This window comes from Nyctereutes procyonoides, unplaced genomic scaffold (assembly GCF_905146905.1).
Source record: "Nyctereutes procyonoides isolate TBG_1078 unplaced genomic scaffold, NYPRO_anot_genome, whole genome shotgun sequence".
NCBI lineage: Eukaryota > Metazoa > Chordata > Mammalia > Carnivora > Canidae > Nyctereutes > Nyctereutes procyonoides.
This window is the reverse complement of record NW_026575048.1, coordinates 6,234,558-6,254,800: the sequence shown is the minus strand read 5'-3', so window position 1 is coordinate 6,254,800 and position 20,243 is coordinate 6,234,558. Positions and strand designations below refer to the sequence as shown.

Below are 20,243 nucleotides of genomic sequence, written 5' to 3'. Positions count from 1 at the left end.
AAAATGGTCCAGGAGCTCAAGTGGTTGAGCATCTGCCTTTGGCCCAGGGCATGATCCGGGGATCCTGGGATCGAGTCCCACATAGGGCTCCCTGCTTGGGAGCCTGCTTCTCCCTCTGCCTATGTCTCTGCCTCTCTCTCTGTGTCTCTCATGAAGGATAAGAAGGAGGAAGAAGAAGGAAGAAAGAAGAAGAAGAAAATGGTCCAGAGGGGAAGAGATATAAACTCAGACTTATTGCTGTTCCTGCCCTCCTCCCACCCTGAGTAGGACTAGCCCCAAGCAAAAGTCTGGGAACTTGGCATTCTTGTTTTCTTGGTCATTCCTCTCTGACCAAGCCTCTGGGGCATCCTCTGCAGTGTCCCCAAGGAGGTCCTGACTTCCTCTGGAGCCACCAGTGCACCTAATTCAACTCAGCCCGAAAAGGTTACTCTGCTCGAGTGCCAGGACACGAGCAGATGTTGTGCAAGCTCTAGCTCTTGCAGAGGTAACAGGCTCCCAGGCCACAGCTCCAGCCGCACACAGGCTGTCCACAATCTGTCCTCCATACTAGCACCATGTTGCTCTATCTGCTAAGGCCCCATATGCCCATTTGTGTGACAAGTCCACCCCCATTTCCTTCCCAGAAATCATCCATATGATCTCAGCAAGGTCCTTCCTGCAGGACAATCCTAGCAGGCTCCCAGGCAGACAAGACCTTCTGATATCCCCTCAAGTCGATCCCCACTTGAGAATAAGGCAAATCCAAACATGTGGCTCAAGGTCCTAAGTATGAAACCCTTCAGACACCACAATCATCACAGAAATGAAAATTACTACAAGACAGCCCTTGCCATGCCCCTGGGAGGCATGAGGACAGGCAAAGGCAGATGGAGGGAGATGAGGGACAGGGCTAAGCCGCAGACCCCAGTGCACACACCAAGTTCACGCTGAGAGTTCACTCCACATTTAAGGTCCTCTCAGGGCAAAATTTTGAGGCTAAAGTTTTATAGCAGACAAACAAGACAGTAAGCTCCATCAGCGTTGTAAAGAGGGAAAAAACCTGGTCTATACAGATACCTAAAGACCAGGCTGGCTCCACCACTAACTAGCTGTGTGGCCTTGGCCAAGGGACAACCTCTCAGCCCCTGTCTGGGCTGGCCTATCTCACAACAAGCAGTTTGGCCACAGGAATGCTAAAATAAAGTCTCGCTTAGACCTAAAACACTAGGAGTCTAAGATTCTATGTACGTGGGGGCAGGATGATCATAAAAGTTGAAGGATAGAATTGCTCAACACAAACTTCATCCTCTGGATTTGAGGATGGGTAGAATTTTTGGTGACAGATGAACACAAAGGCAAGCCTCACTCACCACCAACACTGGGCACTCGGCAGGCCACAACAGTGACAGTGACCACTGGGGACAAACACCATGATCAAGAGCAAGGTCCTTCACTATAAAGGATTTGCTGAAATATATAACTGCCATGGCATACGGTGGAAGAGAATTTACATGAGGGAGTTATTGCTGTACGCAGAGTAAAGAGCAGGAAAGAGGAGTTAATTCCCACACCTACCCAGCACCTATATCTGGCGCCTTCATGTCAGGGTCTCACAAATTCGGGTGACCCTGTGAGCTAGGTGCTTTTATCCTTGTTTTGTAGATGAAGAAATGGGATGTTCAAATAATTAACTGTTGTTGGATCACCTAGCAAGTAGGTGGCAGAAATCAATAAAATACTCTAACATTTCCCTCATCCTTAAAAAATGAAGAGTTCCACACAAATTAATTACCCAGGAAAAAATGACAACAAAATACAAAGATTTGTAAAAAAATTTATCTTGGTTGCAATCCCAGAAAAGCATATTTTGTATTTTCCTCTTTTTTTTTTTAATATATATGTATTTTTAGTTTAAGTAAGCTCCACGTTTATTAGCATGGAGCCCAACACAGGGCTTGAACTCATGACCATGAAATCAAGACCTGAGCTGAAATAAAGAGTCGGATGCTCAACCAACTGAGCCACCCAGGCACCCCTTCCCTGTTTCTTAAATATAGAATGCTCACTATAATTCTGCCTTGATACTATTGGCAGAACCAAAGACTGTCTTACAATACTGGATGGTCTGCACAAGATACAGAACTGCTGGCCACCACGCTGAAAGGCCCCACTCTGTTGGGCTTTTCTCTCTGTTGCCAGCTGTTCCGCCTTCCATTAGCTGCCTTCTCCTCCACCTACCCTCTGACTTAGACACGAGGGCCGCTGAGCTGAGAGGCCTTTTCTGTGGACTTCCGGTGCCTGGATATGTTCCAGATGGCAGAGGTTGCTAAAAGTCTGACCTCTAGATAAGTGGAGCATAATTATGCCTAAGAGCCGGGGGATGCATCATAAGTTAACAGAGTGTGTGTGTGTGTGTGTGTGTGTGTGTGTATTCTGTGTGTGTGTCTGTGTGTGTGCACGTGCGTGCGTGGAGGGGAATGAGGAATAGGGCCAAAGACTGACGGTTTCCTGGATCAGCCAAACTTAGCACCAGATTTTAAGCCTGAGAACATGAAGTATAGAGTAAGGAGGAGAAAGACTATATAAGGGTAGAACTGTTAGCATGTGCAAAAAATAACAGTAATAGCTCCCATTCACTGAACACCTACTCTGTGTCTGGCACCAGCCTGTGTGCTCTCTGAACACGGTCTCAGTTAATCAATGACTTAGTATTATTCTTAAATTTCCAAAAGATGAGGACCTAACTGAGCTTTTAAGACCAAAGACATGAAACATGAAACATAGGAAGCAGCACAGGTGGGATCTGAACCCTGGAAAGCCAATACCATCCAAGTTCCTTCCTCCATATCACACTACCTTAAACAACCTTATACAGAAGCAGCCAGAAAAATTTCTAGAATAGCTGAAATCAAAAAGTTGAACTATGAACAGAAGGAAGCACATGAGCTAATGAGTTCTGTGAGAGCACCATTCTATTAGACATGCAAACTGTTAAAATGATCACCTGGTACAGATGAAGGCCGTGGATGGTCTCAGGCTACCCAGGCATCTGGTGATTTGGAACCATTCCAAGATGGCGCCTCTCTGGCAAAGGGCAAGTCAGTCTCCTTAACTGAGAGAGAGTTCATCTTTATCAAGATTCCCAGTTGCTGCCCTTCAATATCAGATCCATGCATGGCGTGTTATCAAAACTCATAAATAGACAAACTGCTGTCAGCCAGAAGATCATTCTCAATTTAAAACATTGCTGGATGATTCTCCAGCATACAGGCTTGCATGGAAGCCATTAACTTCCCAGAGACAAGCCTTTCCTACACTGCAGACTCATCAGGGCTAAATGATTTGGATGTGCAGCTAAGGATCAAAAGCATTAAAGACAGTAGGGGTGCCTGGGTGGCTCAGTGGTTGAGTGTCTGCCTTTGGCTCAGGTCGTGATCCTGGAGTCCTGGGATCGAATCCTGCTCACCGCAGGGAGCCTGCTTCTCCCTCTGCCTGTGTCTCTGCCCCTCTCTGGGTCTCTCATGAATAAATAAAGTTGTTTTTTTTTTAAAAAAAAAAAGCATTAAGGGCAGAAAAGCAAGAAAGGCATATTGTACTAAAGATTACTAAAGACATTTTATAGGTTTTAAAAATTCTGGACCCAGGATGAAACCTCACACACAGCTGAATGATTAAACATTTCACACAGTTCACCTGCTCTGTAGTAGATGGGTTACTAAAAAGTTACATGCAAATCAAAAGTTGCTTAGGTATGTCTATTTTTTTATCTTTATTTTTTTAATTCATTCATGAGAGATACAGAGAGAGAGAGAGAGAGAGAGAGAGAGAGAGAGGCAGAGACACAGGCAGAGGAGAAGCAGGCTCCATTCAGGGAGCCGGATGTGGGACTTGATCCTGGGACTCCAGGACCATGCCCTGGGCCGAAGGCAGGAGCCAAACTGCTGAGCCACCCAGGGATCCCCAGATATGCCTATTTTAAAGTCTAGTGAGTTTGGGCTTTGAAAAGACTTTACGAGAATCCCACCCAAATTTTTATACAAATGTAAAGAGCTGTTCAAAGTCACACAACTTATCAGGGTCAGAGCCGAGGCCCCTAAATCAGGTCTGCTGGTGCCCAATCCAGCGCCCTTTCACTGCCCAAGGGCACACTACCCACCTGTCCTTCTAGTAAACTTATATAACCACCCATTCTATACACCAGTCGTTAAAGGTTTGATTACATGATATAATCAAAGGTGAGGCTCACCTTTCTTGCAACTGGGCCCTGACCACCAGCACAACAAACTCTTTACTGAGAACCAGTTCTGTTCCAGGCACTGTTCTGGCCACTGGGGAGCTGGTAGCAAACAAAACAAAAAGAAGCCTCTGCCGTCACTGACTGTCTAGTGTCATTCTGGTGGCGAGACACACAATAACCTAATAAATGTGTGGCATGTGCTGTCAGACAGGGACAACAGCTACAAAGAAGAGGAAGCTTACGTGAGGTGAGATGACGTCAACTCTGCAAGGCAGGGATGTCTGTCTCCTGTTCGCTAAGGCATCACCAGCATCCAGAAGCGCTCAGGAACTACTTTTTGATAAAGGAACACCAGAAGGCAAAGACTGGTGCCATTTTAGATAGGGAAGTTAGGAAGATGTGAGGTGATACTTGAGCAATATGTGCAAAAAAGACTTTAGAAACTAAAGTCTTCGGTGTTACAGTAGGAAACTGCCATCACTTGGAGAAATGACCAAAAATAAATGTATGACTCATCTTGTAAGGTTTGTTTTTACAGAAAGCTCCACCCCTAGCATGGTGAATGGCCATGCAGGCCAGCAACATGTGAGGCAGCCCCCACTCCGGGTGTCTCTAGAGCCCCCCAAGAGCAGCAGCAACTTTGGCCTTCCATGCCACAAAGGATCCAGAAAACCATCCTCCCCAACACACACACTGCTCATCTTTCTCAGACCAGAAGCTCTTGCACAGGAGGATCCCAGCTCTTTGCACTCAAAATCCAGCACAGTTCCTGGAATCTCTATTAATTACAGTAGTATCATTACCACTTTGTACTGAACACTGACCGTGTGTGCCATACTGTAGGAAGCATAATGTAAGATTACGCTTGACCCTCCCAGACAATTCTGCACAGTGGGAAACACAAAGTCATTTGCCTGAGGCAACACTACCATTAAAAGGGAAAAGTCCACACCCAAACCCAGACCTATATGATTCATTGTCTTTACTGTCTACATTATAGAGGTGATCACTTAATGTTGGCTAGATGCGCACAAACTTGGGCACCATCATGTCACCGTGTACAAGCATTCATTTCAGCAGAAAGGCTAAATAACCAAACCTAAGCCATTCTTTTTTCTGATGCCTGAAAGAGGATGTAGTGAAATGCCTTTCCTTCACATCAAACATCCCAATTATACTGTAAATAAATATACATTAAATCCATCCCCTGCTTTTTCTAATGGGTGCTTGGTGAGGTATTCCGGGCACAGTCATTAAGCACTGTTTACACTGTGGCACCACCTGAAAGCCCCAGTTAGTGATTCTGTCCTCCACTCAAGCAAATATCAGAGCCACCGAGGCAGAACGGCTTAATATGAAACATGCCTCAACTACTGAGTGTGATATCAAATTCTGCCCCTGAGTGTTAACTGTGTCACATGCTCTGTGCTCTCACACAGGGTTCTCTGTTCTATTGGCATCATGAACCCTAGACCCTTACTCAAGAATTTTCAGAACCCTCTCTGACTCTGTAGATTAACCTTCACCCAGTATTCCAAAATCAAGCATTTGAATTTAATCCTCATTTAATGGCTTGTCAAGACACTCTATGTGTGAAGGCCTGAATGTATTCAAATTCCTTTAATGATAAGTTTATATGAAAGCAATTTTTCTACTAATTCCCAAAAGAAAATTTCACACATATTTCGTGTGTGTGTGTGTCACACACACACACTTCATAAAAACCAACACCACTACCACCTCTCATTTTAGAGAACAAAATTTGCTGGCTATTTTTACCATACCATTTCCTAATTACCTGTATCTGTCTCTTACAGCTAGCCTGTGAACCCCAGAAGGTCCGTATTTATGGAACTCTCGGCAGCCACAACAGTATACAATCCAACTGCTTGATGAGTAAATGAATGAATGAACGAATGAATGAATAAATGAACACAAACTCGGGAGACCTAGTTCTCTATTCACTATCTCAAATTAGCCTAGATAAAAACAAAACAAGCTTCAGCTTCTCTAAGTAGAAATGCTATCTCATTCTCTAACCCATACCCTCTTGCAAAATACAGTATGTCTTTGACTTTCCGTCGAACTAGATCTCAAAAGTATTTTAAGCGCATTAATCTGCATGACATACAGCAAGCAGATGCTTTTTAAAAATCATTATAATAGTTCCTTCTCTGACTTAGTCACATTTCCCATCTGACTTCCTATAACAACTGTGATTGTAATCTATGAACAAAAATGTGCTTTATGAAAATTTTTTCAAGGCTGGTTACAGCAAACCATTCTTGTTCTTAGAACCTGAAGTACAAACTTTTGTTAATCCATATGCCTTACCTCCATAAATAACTAAAGCCATTATTCAGATCAGGCCAAAATAAAGTACACAAGAGCGCTTATGCATCCTTTTGGAGAAAAAAAAAATTTTTTTTTAAGTTATTGGGCCTTAGTTACATCCAGGCAGGAGCTAATACTAATGGTCTCATACCTAATGGTCTGAACATATGAAAGAGTCTCACCTGACAGTCATCACACAATCATAAGCTGTTCCTCAGTATCATGCTACCCTAGAGTAGGCAATTTCCATCCATAAAGAAGGCAGGAAAAGAAAGAGAAGTTGGAGAAGAGGAAATAGCAAAAAAGTGATAAAATCGTGATCAGCTGGGTTTCCTCCCTTGTGTTACAAGGAGCCACAGGTATCTAGATCACTTCCTTCTCAGTGATCTGGCCACCAACTATTCTCCCCAAAGGCTTCAGCGAGAAGGCCCGGAGGACAGAAACAACACTCTGTTCTGACACAAGATATTCATTCCAGGCCAGGCTGGAGGCACATCAAGGACCCATCACGACAGGCTGGACAGCGCTGTTGCAGTGCTGGAATTATTCAAGGTCTATAGCGGCCAATTTCCCAGGGGCTGATCCTCCCAGTAGAAAATGCTCATAGAAGCAGAGAGCCAGAGGTCACTGTAAAACCTGAGTATACTGACTCAGCAAACATTTAACTGTACCAACCAATGTGTCAGCACTGGTCTAGGGGTCCCAAGAGCAAATGACAGTCTCAGTAAGGGCCTACACTTTCCGTGGTCCAGGCCAGATTAGATTCCACCGGCAGACCACCTAAGTATGTTCCTTAAGACCGTTGCCCACACAGAACACTTATCATTACTGTCTGACCAAAAAAATCAGGTTTCATTTCAGCACAGAGCACAGACCTCTCACCTCTTCTAAGACAAGAAGCACATACTGAATGCCTGTGAAATAAACATCGTACCTTCATCTTTTTTTGTCTCTGAGGAAACTAGAGCCAACTTGCCCAGAAGTACAGAGCTAAGAAACAGTAGAATCTGGTTTGAAACTCACATCTGTCCATCCAATAACAAAGTTCTTACTCTGTCAAATATGCTCCCCTAAAAAATGAACTTATTTGGACCCTAACTCATGCAATCAGAGGACGACTCTTTTTTGTCTGTTGAATTCATCCATTCAAAATGGATGTCATTCCTTTCTCTTCCCCTCCCTTTCCTTGACTTAGCACAGTGTCTGGCATAAAATGGTGCTCAGTGAATGTTGGCTGCATTGAAAATAAACACGTCCATTATAGGAAGATCACAGTACTTTTTTTTTTTTTTTGCTGCGGCATGAGCATATACTTAAATCAATCATTTTCATCTTCAAGGGTATATGTATATACACTCAACTCTGATTGTGTTAGGTACTCATAACCATAAATACAGTGGCAATATGGTGATGGCTTCTCAGAAAACTTTCAGCTGAAAACTGTCAGGAAGAGAAAGTGCCAATGCTTTACATGTCTATAAGGTCAACTAAAATTCTGCAAAATCATTGCTTAATATTGATAAAATATGTTCTTGAACATAAGGTGAAGTAAGAAGGAAGATAGTTGTTCTAACAGATAAATATATGAGCTAATAATATTTAGTTTTGAAATTTAATTTGTACTCATCCTGGTATTCATATAGATCTGTGAAGACCGACTGTGAAAGTCTTGGTTTAGGAGATGGTCTAGTTTTTCATCCAGACTGAAACTCTTTCCCATTAAACCATCCTCAGAGTAATAATAGGCAAAAGAAATCAACTTGGAAACAGAAGATCTGAATTCAAAATCTGGCCCTGCTTTCTCAACAGCTGTGTGGTCTTGGGAAAGTCACTTAAACTTCTCTATCAATATCTTCACCTACAGAAATGAGGATGCTGCCTACTGAAAAGCTTTTATATCAGTAGATGGATCGAAACTTTTGACCCATCAGTAGTGCTCAGTTAATGTCAGGTGAAGGGAAATTGACTTCTCTTACCGCCAAGAAACAGGACCTCAATCTCTTCATTTGTAAAATGAAGGAAATGGCACCTATGTCTTGGGGCCCTGTGGGAACTCAGAGGTCCTATTGTCTGGCATACAACAGAAGCCACAGAGGGTGTCTTCTCTCTCACAAACATGGCTTTACCCAAAATACAATGAAATTGTAAAAAAAAAAAGGTTAGCAGAGTTACATTTAAACAGATCAGACCCTATGGGAATGACTATGGAGAGTAATTGTTGTCAAGAACTCTGAATGTACTAGGAAATCATGAAGTGCAAAACAGCTAATCCTCAAATCCCAATATGATGACACAGAATCCATGCCTACCCTACACATAAGGCTTCCGTTCCGAAAGGTAGTCGCAGCATTAAAAATGTAATGTAATTCATCACATTAACAAGCTAAAAAAGGAAAACCATATGGTCATTTCAATCGATGCAGAAAAAGCATCTGACAAAATTAAACAGTCATTCACAAGGGAAATTCTCAGCAAACTAGAAATAGTGGAGAACCTGATAAAGGGCTTATACAAAACACCTGCAGCTACTGTCACAGTTAACCATGAAAGGCTGGATGCTTTCCCCTTTAGGATCAGGAACTGGACAAGGATGCCCATTCTCCTAGTGACACTGTACTACCAGAGGCCTAGACTGTGCAATAACACATGAGAAATAAATGAAGAAAAACAGATTGGAAAGGAAGAAGGTAGGGGCAGCCCAGGTGGCTCAGCGGTGTAGCGCCGCCTTCAGCCCAAGGCCTGATCCTGGAGATCCAGGATAGAGTCCCATGTCAGGCTCCCTGCATGGAGCCTGCTTCTCCCTCTGCCTGTGTCTCTGTGTCTCTGCGTCTCTGCCTCTCTCTCTCTCTCTCTCTGTGTTTCTCATGAATAAATAAATAAAATCTTAAAAAAAAAAAGGAAGAAGGTAAAACTTGGTATCCACAGGTGACATGATCATCTATGTAGAACATGCTAAGAAGTCTACAAAAAAAGCTCCTAGAATCACCAAAAAGTTAGCTCAAAGCAGGAGGGAACCTCTTAGAGTGATGGAAGTGTTTTATATCATAATTGCGGTAGGTGATCACATTACTGAACACTTACCAGAGTTCACCAAACTGTACCCTAAAACAGGTGTCTCAGTCGGTTGGGTGAATGACTCTTGGTTTCAGGTCATGATCTCAGGGTCTTGAGATGGAGCTTTCCCTCTTCTCTCTCTCTCTCCCCCTTTGCCCCTCACCACGTGCACTCTCTGTCTCATAAATAAATAAAATCTTTTTTTAAAAAGAAATCAGTGTTATTATATGTACATTACACCACAATGAAGGTGACCCAAACAGGAAACAATACTTGACCACTCCTCAGTTACAGGCTGCAGTCCTGCCACCCCACCTCCCCACACACATACAGCACTGTATCTAAAATACTTGAAGCTTTGTGATTTCCCATCTTGAGGAGGGAATTTCTGACTTGTAAATCAGAAAAGCCCTGGAGAAAGCAATAACTAATAATTTCTACAAGTAATACAGAAATGAAAACAGCTTTATGCATGAGGTTGGATGAGGTGATCAGGATTCACACAGTCTGGTAAGACAAAGCTTTGTGAAGTGGACGTGTCTGCAGACATGAGAGCTGGGCACAAAGACATCTGTTTACAAAGCCCTAGAATGTGAGAACTGAAACCAGGGCTCCTCTAGTCTCTGGTGTTAGAGATGAGAAAACCGAGCCTCCAGGAAGAAGCAGTGACTTGCCCAAGAACACAGAAGTTTCTACCAAAGACCAGAAGGATAACATTTAAGCTTTTCAGTTTAAGGCAGAACTTTGATTAAGAAATAAACTAGAGGGATCCCTGGGTGGCTCAGCGGTTTAGCGCCTGGCTTTGGCCCAGGGCATGATCCTGGAGACCCAGGATGGAATCCCACATCAGGCTCCTTGTATGGAGCCTGCTTCTCCCTCTTCCTGTGTCTCTGCCTCCCTCTCTCCCCCTCTGTGTCTCTCATGAGTAAATAAATAAAATCTTTAAAAATAAGCAAACAAACTAAAGGGGCACCTGGGGGGCTCAGTGGTTGAGTGTCTGCCTTGGGCTCAGGTCCTGGGGTCCTGGGATGGAGTCCCACATCAGGCTCCCCAAAGGGAGACTACTGCTCCCTCTGCCTATGTCTCTATTTCTCATGAATAAATTAAAAAAAATTTTAAAAAGAAAGAAACTAGAAGTTAACACTCAGAAGAAAATAAACACCTTTTATCTGATGCAGGAAAGGAGAACAAAAAAGAAAAGCAAGAAAGAAAAGAATTTTAACTGTGCTGGAAATAAATTATAGTTCAAATTACCAAGGCAGGGCATTGTTTTCTTTAAAAAAGTAAAATGTATCAAGTGTAGCTCACAGACACACACACAAACACACACCCTTACATATATGCACATGCAATAATGGGGTAATAGGTTGCTTTCTATTTTTTAAAATTCTCTCAATCTTTAAATTTCCTTTTAAGTCTCAAGTGGAAAGTTTTCCTACTTTTATAGATACCGAGTTAAGATTTTTTAATACGGATAATTATGAAAGCAAATTAAAGTCAAGCTCTTTATAGGAGTACTAAAACAGTTTTAATTTTATTAATCTTCATTTCACAAAAGTAAGGTATCAAAATATACCCCAAAAGGAGGTCATCTGGCATACTGCACAGCGCAAGGTTAAAGGGCATAAAAAAAAATAATACAGGAAGAGGAGTCTAAGAGGATCAGCATTTTAATGCAACTCTTTGAAGATCTCCATTGACTTAATATACCTGAGTGCCCTGAAATCACGATCTTTACTTCATGGCACTTGATTAAACTTCAGCTTATGAAAATTTCTAAATCATCTTCATCCTGTCCAACTTAAAGGAAACTCGGCCCCACCAAGGCCCTCCCTCCTTTCACCAGGAAACCAGGGCCCAAGAGCAGTGAGAGTGCAGAGGGCTGCCCCCTGGGCCCACCAAGCCCCCAGGAACTTGACAACCTTCCAACCCCAGGGGGGGCTCTCGGTACATCACTAGCATCACCTGGGCTGGTGCACTGCAGCATGTTGAGCAGGACCCCTGGCCTCTTACCCACCCCTTCTCCCAGGATCAAACATGCCCTGGACCTTGCCAAGAGTCCCTAGGAGGCCAAAGTGCCCAGGTTGAGTGACTCTGTTCAAGCCCATTCCTACTGCCCCAGCAGGGTTCGAGGGGCAGCATCACCAGCCTCACCCTCCAACAGAGCTCTCCAGGTACCACCACCATGGCCACCCTCGGGGTTCAGAATCTCTGGCAAGACAGCCACACCAGCTTTTTAAATGCTTCTTTAGCTCTGCCCTAGGGCAGCGGCCAGCCACACCGCAGCACGGTGAAGGCACGGCTGGGCCTCACTGTGCCTGTCCTTCCCACAGCTCCAGCTCTCCCTCTGATTTTTCTATTATTTCACTCCCTCATGTATCAAGCTTTCCAATCAGCCTGCCAAAAGGCCTCGGGCTATACAAAAGAGAGCCGCTGCGTGATGATTTAAAACATCCGGCCTCTGTTAGAATGAGCAAGGCCTGTGTTAAAAACTGAAATAACAGCAAGCTATGGTAAAATCAGACTGTCCAAAGGAAAGAGCCCTGTGTGCACTGCATGTGCTCTGTCTGCCCCGAGAGGCGAGGCCGTCCTCGCTACTCTGTGTAATAAGGCTCTGAAAACAACTCTGGCCAGGGGAACTGGCATATTCTGCATCACTGCCACCCTGGTGCACATGAAGACAGGCCATCTGCTTGGTTCAAAAGGTCATCTAACTCAGGTTCAAAACTCCAGGCCCCATCTCTAATTTGATTAACTCCATCATTAGTCACTCTGGAGCCAAACGCAGATCCCTGCCTACGACATAAGAGGAAGCTTCCAGTTGGCGTGTATCAGGTCAAGGCAGTGAAACGGTGCATCTGGAGAAACTCAACTTGTTGGGAGACCCGAGGCAGGTGGGGGCAGTGGGTGTTCCTGAGGGAAGCAGAAGAGCAGGGCCATCTCCCCCCTCCCCCCCAGCCCCATTCATCATCAGGAGTACATTTCACACCACTCTGAAATTCTTCTCTCAACACTTCCCCAAACAGGATGTGTCCAATCAGTGAGTCATGAAAAATCGGGTATTTCTAAAAATCTGCTGGAAGGAAGGTGTGGGAGAAAATTTCTAAAGGGAGAGAACAAAAAGACAATATGCAAAGCTAATTAACCATGCAAAAGGCCGGAAGTGGGGTAGCTGGGCCCTGTACGACCTGACCCCACGGTGGCTGCCAGGCCTTTCATTTCACTCCACCCCCTGGCTCACCTTGAGAGTACAACCCACTATGCCCCAGAACAAATCCATCTTTCTGCACCTTGTCATATACCTACCCATCTAGTCAAACTCTAGCTTTTTAACCCGTTAGAGCCCCAGCTCCTGGATCTATCCAATGGGGAGTCAGTCCCCTGATGCGCCTTGCCTGTCCTCCCCTCCACCTACATAAAGACATCCTAGTGCCCCCAGAAGTAATCTCTGTTATCAGTGTCCTGTAAGGACACTTAGCACATGTTACCTTGTATTAGCATAATTTGTGCACTATCTTATCTCCCTCCACTAGACCACAGTAGCAGTGCCAGTTGCCATGAGCCCTCTCCATGAGACAAGCTCTAGGCTAAATGTCCCACGTGAGTTTTCTCATTTAATTCCCACACCAATCCTCTGCCCAGGCAGTATGATTATCAGCTCTCCCATTTTATGGATTTAGGAGGCTCAAGGGAGAAAGCTGATAGGCAGATACATAGTATCATGATGAAAGCACTAACTCAAGAGCCTGAGTGCCCAGGGTTGAAATTCTGGCTTTACTCTACCCAGCTCAGCGATCCTGGGAAAGCTACTTTAATCGTGTCCCAGTTTCCTCTTCCTTGAATGTGGATGACACCAGTACCTTACCACGGAGTTGTCATTAAGGATTAAATACATCTAACTTGTGTTAAGCGCTTAGTGCCTGGCACATAGTAAGTGTTATGTAAGAGTTTGTTAAATAAAAGTCAACAGGCCTACCTGCCCAAGGTCATGCAAGTATTAACCGGCTGAAATCAGTGTTTGAGTCCTGATCCAACTGGCTTCAACGCAGATGCTCTAGTCACTGCACGGGCTGAGGAATAACAAATTCCTCCTGGAACCGGACAATTTCTCATTCATCCCTGCACTCCTGAAAAAGCATATTGGTCCCAGGTCACCACACAGCTTTTAGAGGTGTTACTAAAGAATGAAATCTGGAGAATTTATAAAAAGCTGTCTCCAAAAAGAGTTTAGAAACATTAAAGAACTACCAGGGCCTGCAAAAGAAAAACCTACAAAAAAAAAACATAGCAGCCTCTCATCAAGTAACCTTACAATCCGGACATCCATCCTGACTACGCTCTTTTGGAGACCCCAACATTAACAATATTCCAAACAGGAAAACAGGGTGACAGGGCAGGAGGTAACCATGGCTTCTCAACTCCCTTACTATCTGAGAGACTCTTCAGAGTCCCAACATAACACCCATCTCCCTTATAATTTTCACATGGACATTGATCATGATCACCAAAGCAACCCCTGGCGGTTAAACTCCCAGCCATCGTGAATAATAATTAGATGACTCACACAGTTTCAAAGACACAGCTCTGAATCCCTCTGCTATGGAACTACTTTGTTCCCACTGAGTAAAAAAATAAATAAATAAGCAGATTGGCAACATTGTCTATTCATAATAAATAGCAATCTAGAAATATACAGGTGATCCTCAGAGCTCTGCTGGAGCAGAACAAGACTGTGGCTAGTCCACATCTCACCCTGGAATTCCTTCCTTTAGAGCAGTAAGGCAATCTCAACCCCTTCTACACAGGTCACAAGTGCTGTTCCCAAGGGATGGAGCAATTCAACCCAACTCTTAACTTTTTAAGGGATCTACACTCACTAATTCAACTTTTCAATCACTACCCTCTAAGAACCAAATCTCTTCCCTTCCCTTTGACCAAAGAAACAAGATTTCTATTCGGCAATATCACTATTTCTGGAACACCATGGGCCACTCCCCACAATCTAAGCTGTACCTGCTGGCCACCTTTGTTCATTCAACAAACATGAATTATGCATCAGGCACAATTTTAGGTACTGATTAAAAATTCCTGCCCCCATGAAGCTTATGATCTAATGTGGGTAAGGGGGAGAGAGAAACTACAGCTGCAACAATTAAAGAATTTATTAGATTAAGAGGTGGGGAAGGGAGGGTCAGGGAACTGATGTAAACCATGATCAGTTGCAGGCCTCTTGAGAAGGTGATGTTTGAAAGAGGGAAAAGGAGTGAGCCACGTGGATTACCTGGCAGGAAAGCAGAGAGCTCTGGACAGAAGGAACAGCCAAGCACACAGTCGTGTGTGCAGAGCAGCCAGGATGTAGCATGGCTGCAGCAGAGGAAGGCAGGGGCATTTAGGTCAGAGAAGACCCTCTCAGGGACACAAGGGTGGTATTCACAGAGCACCAGCAACCTTAACTCTTTCAGTGATTCCTAAGTGCAGGTCTCTGTGCTCAGGAAGGCCACAGGCTGAGGGAGATGGGGTTGATGGGACAGTGCACGTGCTGATCACCATCCCTGAGAGAGGTGCCACGGAGGCTGTGCGAAGCCAGGAGGCGGCTAACACAGCCTCCAAAGATGCTCCAGCTGAACTTTATAGGACAGGCAGAGACAAGATGAAAAGGAAATGACTCGACCGGCAGAGGAGTAACATTCATAAAAAGACAGTGGTACGGGGCAGGGTGATTATGTTGAGTGTGGCTGGTGGGGAGAATGGGGATGGGTTGGAGAGGCAAGCAGGGGCCAGAGTCTGGTCATGAGCCAAACGTAAAGGGAGTCACAGTGAGTTTGAAGCTCTAAAGTTAAAGGCCACGTCTTTGTTTTAGGATGAGCTCTGTGACTGCAGCTGGCGTGGAGGCCATTGGATAACTGAGCTGAGAAATGACCGGTATCCACTGCCACTGTAGGAATGGAGAGGAGTCTGAGCAAGAGAGGTTGGAGGACTAGTTAACCAACTGGAGGCAAGCCATGTTGATTCACAGAGCACTTTCCAAAGGAGCACCAGTCCAGTTTAGACGGGGCTGCACACAGCCCCTCCAACTTTCCTGTGACGCAGGAAAAGGCAAGGCTGCTAGAAGACAAAAACCAACCCCTTCCCTGACCCACTCCCAATGATGGCTGAGATGGTAAGACCGGGCAAGAAGTTAACGTGCACGGGATCCCTGGGTGGCTCAGTGGTTTAGCGCCTGCCTTTGGCAGGGCGTGATCCTGGAGTCCCAGGATCAAGTCCCGCATCAGGTTCCCTACATGGAGCCTGCTTCTCCCTCTGCCTGTGTCTCTGCCTCTCTCTCTCTCTCTCTCTCTCTCTCTCTGTCTCTGTCTCTCATGAATAAATAAATAAAATCTTAAAAAAAAAAGATGTTAACGTGCAGAAAACCTCCAAAGAGCATCTGTAGCATGAGGCAGGAGGGGCCCATCAGCAGGAGTTGGGGATACAAGCAAGAGATGTCAGGGACAACCAAAGGCCAGCCAGAAAGGCAGGCCTCTTGCTTTAGGAGCATCTAAGAGCAAGAACATGGCCCTTAGACAGGTGGGGGGGAGGAACGGACAAAAGCAGGGCAGGGGTGGGGAGTGAGGGCAGGTGTCCTCGATATGAGTGGGGCAGGCAGCCAAGCGTCTGAACAGGAGTACTGGGCAGAGCCTGGGCCTCCCAATGGAGGCAGTCTTGTCATACAAAAGCCATTTCTTGGCATTCGCTAAGCAAGTGGCAGGCCTATTCCATGACATAATAAAGCCCAGGCTACCACTACCACACTAGACACCCGTTAAAACCGAGGCTCAAAACTAGATGTGACTTCATCAAAGTTCCCAAGCAAGTCCCTCCGGGCTGAGGTCAGAGCAAAGTTGAGGAAGGGCAAGTCAGAGCACAGGACAAGATGCAGAGCCTGAAAACCCTGGCAGTAGTCAAAAGGAGATGGTCAGCGGCTTCCAGGAGGGGACGAGTTCTGCCCAGAGAGCTGAGGGGCAGATTTGTGCCAGAACAGCCTTCTCACAGGCAGAAATGGCACCCATGGATCCTGCTAGCAGGAAGAGGAAACCCTCTTGCCCCTGCTGGCATACGAAGGAGAAGGAAGGAAGTGGCTCAGGGAAAGTGACCAACATATAACCACAGACCAACCCGAGCCTGGGCAGCAACCCCCCCTCTGTCAGAAGGCAAGAAGCCCCAGCACGTGGGACATGCCAAGGGCCTCCCTCACACACCACAACTCCCCAGTCCCACAAAACCCTGTGGCCCTGTGCTTGTGGCACCGACAACCAGGCTCTGCATGGGGCCACGGGGCCCTTGTCCCAGACACTGCTGCCGCCTTGGCATCTGTTCTCATCAGAACCCGCACAGATCCTGGCTGATCTCACTGAGAAGGCTGCTCCAGTGATCAGAAAATGCAGATGTTTCCCTGACGACCTTCCCTCTCCTTGCCCCAGACCCGCCTATGCTCCCAGCCCAGAAGGAAAACAAGGAACGTCCTCTTCACCAAGTACTCAGGAGATGCATCCTCTCTACCAAGGAGCTCAGGAGATGCAGGTGCTATATTTAGCAAGCTGGCTCTCAGCAGAAGCCAGGTCCACGTGCAGAGGCTGCCCTCCACCCCTCCCACCCCTGCTTCAGGAGGCTGCGTCTACCCAGGGAGAGCTGCTTGCAGTCTGATCACAGGACTGCGCTCTGGGGAACCAGTCACAGCACAGGTTTTTCTTGCTGGTTCCAGAAACTTCTGTAACACTCCTGCATGGTAAACCTGTTCACCAGGGTCGGGGCTGACCCAGGTACACAGCGGCACATCTGTACCATGTCAGCATCATTGGTCCATCAGGTTCTCCACAAGACCCTGGGCAAACAAGCCTGTTCACTGCCGCACGCTGTTATGAGCGACTTGACGTTGCCATAGCAACCACATCGGTCTCTTGCCGCATTTATCAAACCATACCCTAATTGTTTGTTTACGCATCTGTTTACACCGCAAAACTGTCAACTCCTAGAAATCCAGGACGCTCTCTTTATTCACATTAGTAAGCGCCCCAGTGCCTGCACAGGATACACAGCTCCAATGAATGATGTAAAAATAAGCAAACGCAATAATCTCTTCTTGGAAAATCATGAAGCTGTTCCCAACCAACGCCTTCCTTTCCTCTTAGAGCTTGGTGAGGATCTCTCCTCACTCCACACACTCAGATGAAAGGCCCCAACACCTCCCCTGCCCAGATAAAGAGGTGAACACAGTGCACACAGCACTCCCCACCAGGCCCTGCACTTGCTTACTTTCTTTCTTCTTAAGATTTTATTTATTTATTTGAGAGACAGCCAAGTGAGCACATGAGGGAAGGGGGGAGCAGACTCCCCACTGAGCAGGAAGTTTGCCATGGGGCTCAATCTCACGACCCTGAGACCATGACCTGAGCTGAAACCAAAAGTCAGAGGCTCAACCGAGTCACCCAGGTACCCTGGCCCTGCACTTTCTTACCTTTCTTCAGGCAACTCTCTTGCCCAGGCTCAGGTACCCTGACCCTTCCTACCAGGCTCTTTCCTCTCTCTCTTTGCAATCATTTGTTCATCACTTACTCAACAAATCTCCCTGACTGGTTTTTGGTGTGGCAGGCCTTGTTCCTGGCTACCCCTGCCTGCTAGTGCTTCCTGGTCCAGTAAAGGTTCAGGCTCTGGCAGGAAGCAATGCTAGCCACGCTGGTCCCACTCTCCTCTCCAGAAAGGAGCTGGGCCTCTCCCCCAGGCTAGCAGCACACCCAGGAGGGTGCTCACATCTCTGACCTCTTTTGCAGCTGCCCCAGTGCCCAGCTCAACACGGGCTAGAGACAGTATTCAGGTGGGTTATCAACAGATGGGGAGACTCCTCCATCAAGGCCCAAGGAAATTCAGAAGTGAAGACAACAAAGGTGCAGGTAACACCCCTGCAGTTGTGGCTAAGTCCAGTCCACTGCCAACGTACCCGGGGCAACGGCAAAGCCCAGCACACACAGGATCACCTCCAATGCACTCACCTTATGCACGCTGCCTACCCCTCAGCAAACTCTGCTGATGAAGCCCTTCCATCTCTCAACCTGCTTGGAGTCTTTTTCCCTGAATGTGAGATGTGATGACCCAGGGGGCAAAGAGGGACATAATCCTGAGAAGCCCAAGATAACTTTCCTTCCAAAGTACTCCCTTCCTGGTCTCAACGCCCTCAAATCCTTACTAAGACTTCTCTCCTTGCCAAGTCATCTTGACAGCCTGTCCTCAAATCAGGCATTCCCACACCAGGAACAGTCACGGCCATTAGCAGGGAGCTAGGCAGCACTCGCTCCAAAAGGTGCCAGAAATCTTCCACCTCTGGAGCTGTAGCCCCATGGGGGTATTTGGAGCTGCTGGGAATGTCACAGAAATTCATCAGGAAACGACTACTGATGCACTTCGTTATTGTGACACTAAAACGGAAATTTTAGTTACAGAGCACCACTATTTAGGTACCACTCATGGTGTCTTTGTCAACTGAGCAGCATAAATTTACATATATTAGGTACCAATAGACATAATTTGCATTTGGGTGTGCTAACTCACATACACATTCTGTTGTCCCTTGGGATTCTGAGAAATTCAATGTTGAAATGGCACCAGTGGTTTTTTTGCCCATGTGACAGCCAGCTGGAAAGATGGAAAGAGACCATTCAGTCGTCATTCACAGATGAACTCTGCTTAGAGGAAGAGCACCATCTACTTTGTCCAGCATAACAGAAATGCATCATCAGCCTCAAGATGGGCTCATTTCTCCTGCAGTCACCCAATCGCCTTTCCATAAAGAAAGAGATCTAAAATCAAACATCAAAACAAAGCAATCAAAAGGAATGAGAAAATCATAAAAACAGGGACACAGACTCAAAGACTGGGTGCCACTTAGCTACCACCTAGAATCCCCTTCTCTTCTTAAGGATAACCAAGTGAGTAGGAGGAATGTAAAAAAAGGAAATATGCTATGTAACCAGAATATTCACTATGACACATGACAGAAACACTTTTAACACTAAAGAAAGATGATTCTCTCAAAAGGGTATTTCATTCCAATGATAAATAATTCAAGATTGATGCCTTCTCATGGTTATATGGCCAGAGTACCTCTTGTCACAGACAGGACATAAATTATGCCTTACACTGAAATTTGGGAGCTTTTAAAACCTTTATTTAAAGATTCCCCCCCCACTTCCCTTAAATTATAATTACACCCACATTTATAATGCCATCTGAGCTTTCCTCTCCAATCTTGCTGCTATTATCTGGTTATTACAAATAAACAGTATCTTTTCCCGGAATAGCTAATACCACTAGTATTAATAGTAACCGTTATTATTAATTCTCTTCTGATGTAATGTGCAAATATTTCTAAAGTATCTGTCCTCTCCAGTCATTTCTAAAGACAGTAACATATAACTAACAGTGCATGTACAAAATTTTCAACCTCTTTTAAAATAAAAAGGGCAATGAGGTTCCTAAGCTTAGGGAATCTAAGCATATGCACATGCACTCCTCAATATTATACCCATACATTTTCTTTTTAACTCAAAAGAATGATTATTGAGCAGCTCTCAGCTGCTCAGATGGTTCTGGGTAACAGAAAGATCATTCA

The 20,243-nt window shown here is 45.4% G+C and overlaps 1 protein-coding gene across 6 annotated transcripts in view; it reads right to left on the bottom strand.

The window, feature by feature from the left end:
- Positions 1–20,243, bottom strand: part of ASAP2 (ArfGAP with SH3 domain, ankyrin repeat and PH domain 2) — a 173,025-nt gene that overhangs the window by 133,864 nt on the left and 18,918 nt on the right. The window contains exon 2 of one of the 6 annotated variants that reach the window (XM_055327002.1): positions 13,581–13,731. The exons of the other annotated variants lie outside the window; for them this stretch is intronic. The gene's annotated coding sequence lies outside the window, so the exon portion shown is untranslated. The remainder of the gene's footprint in view (positions 1–13,580; positions 13,732–20,243) is intronic. 6 annotated transcript variants of the gene reach the window in all.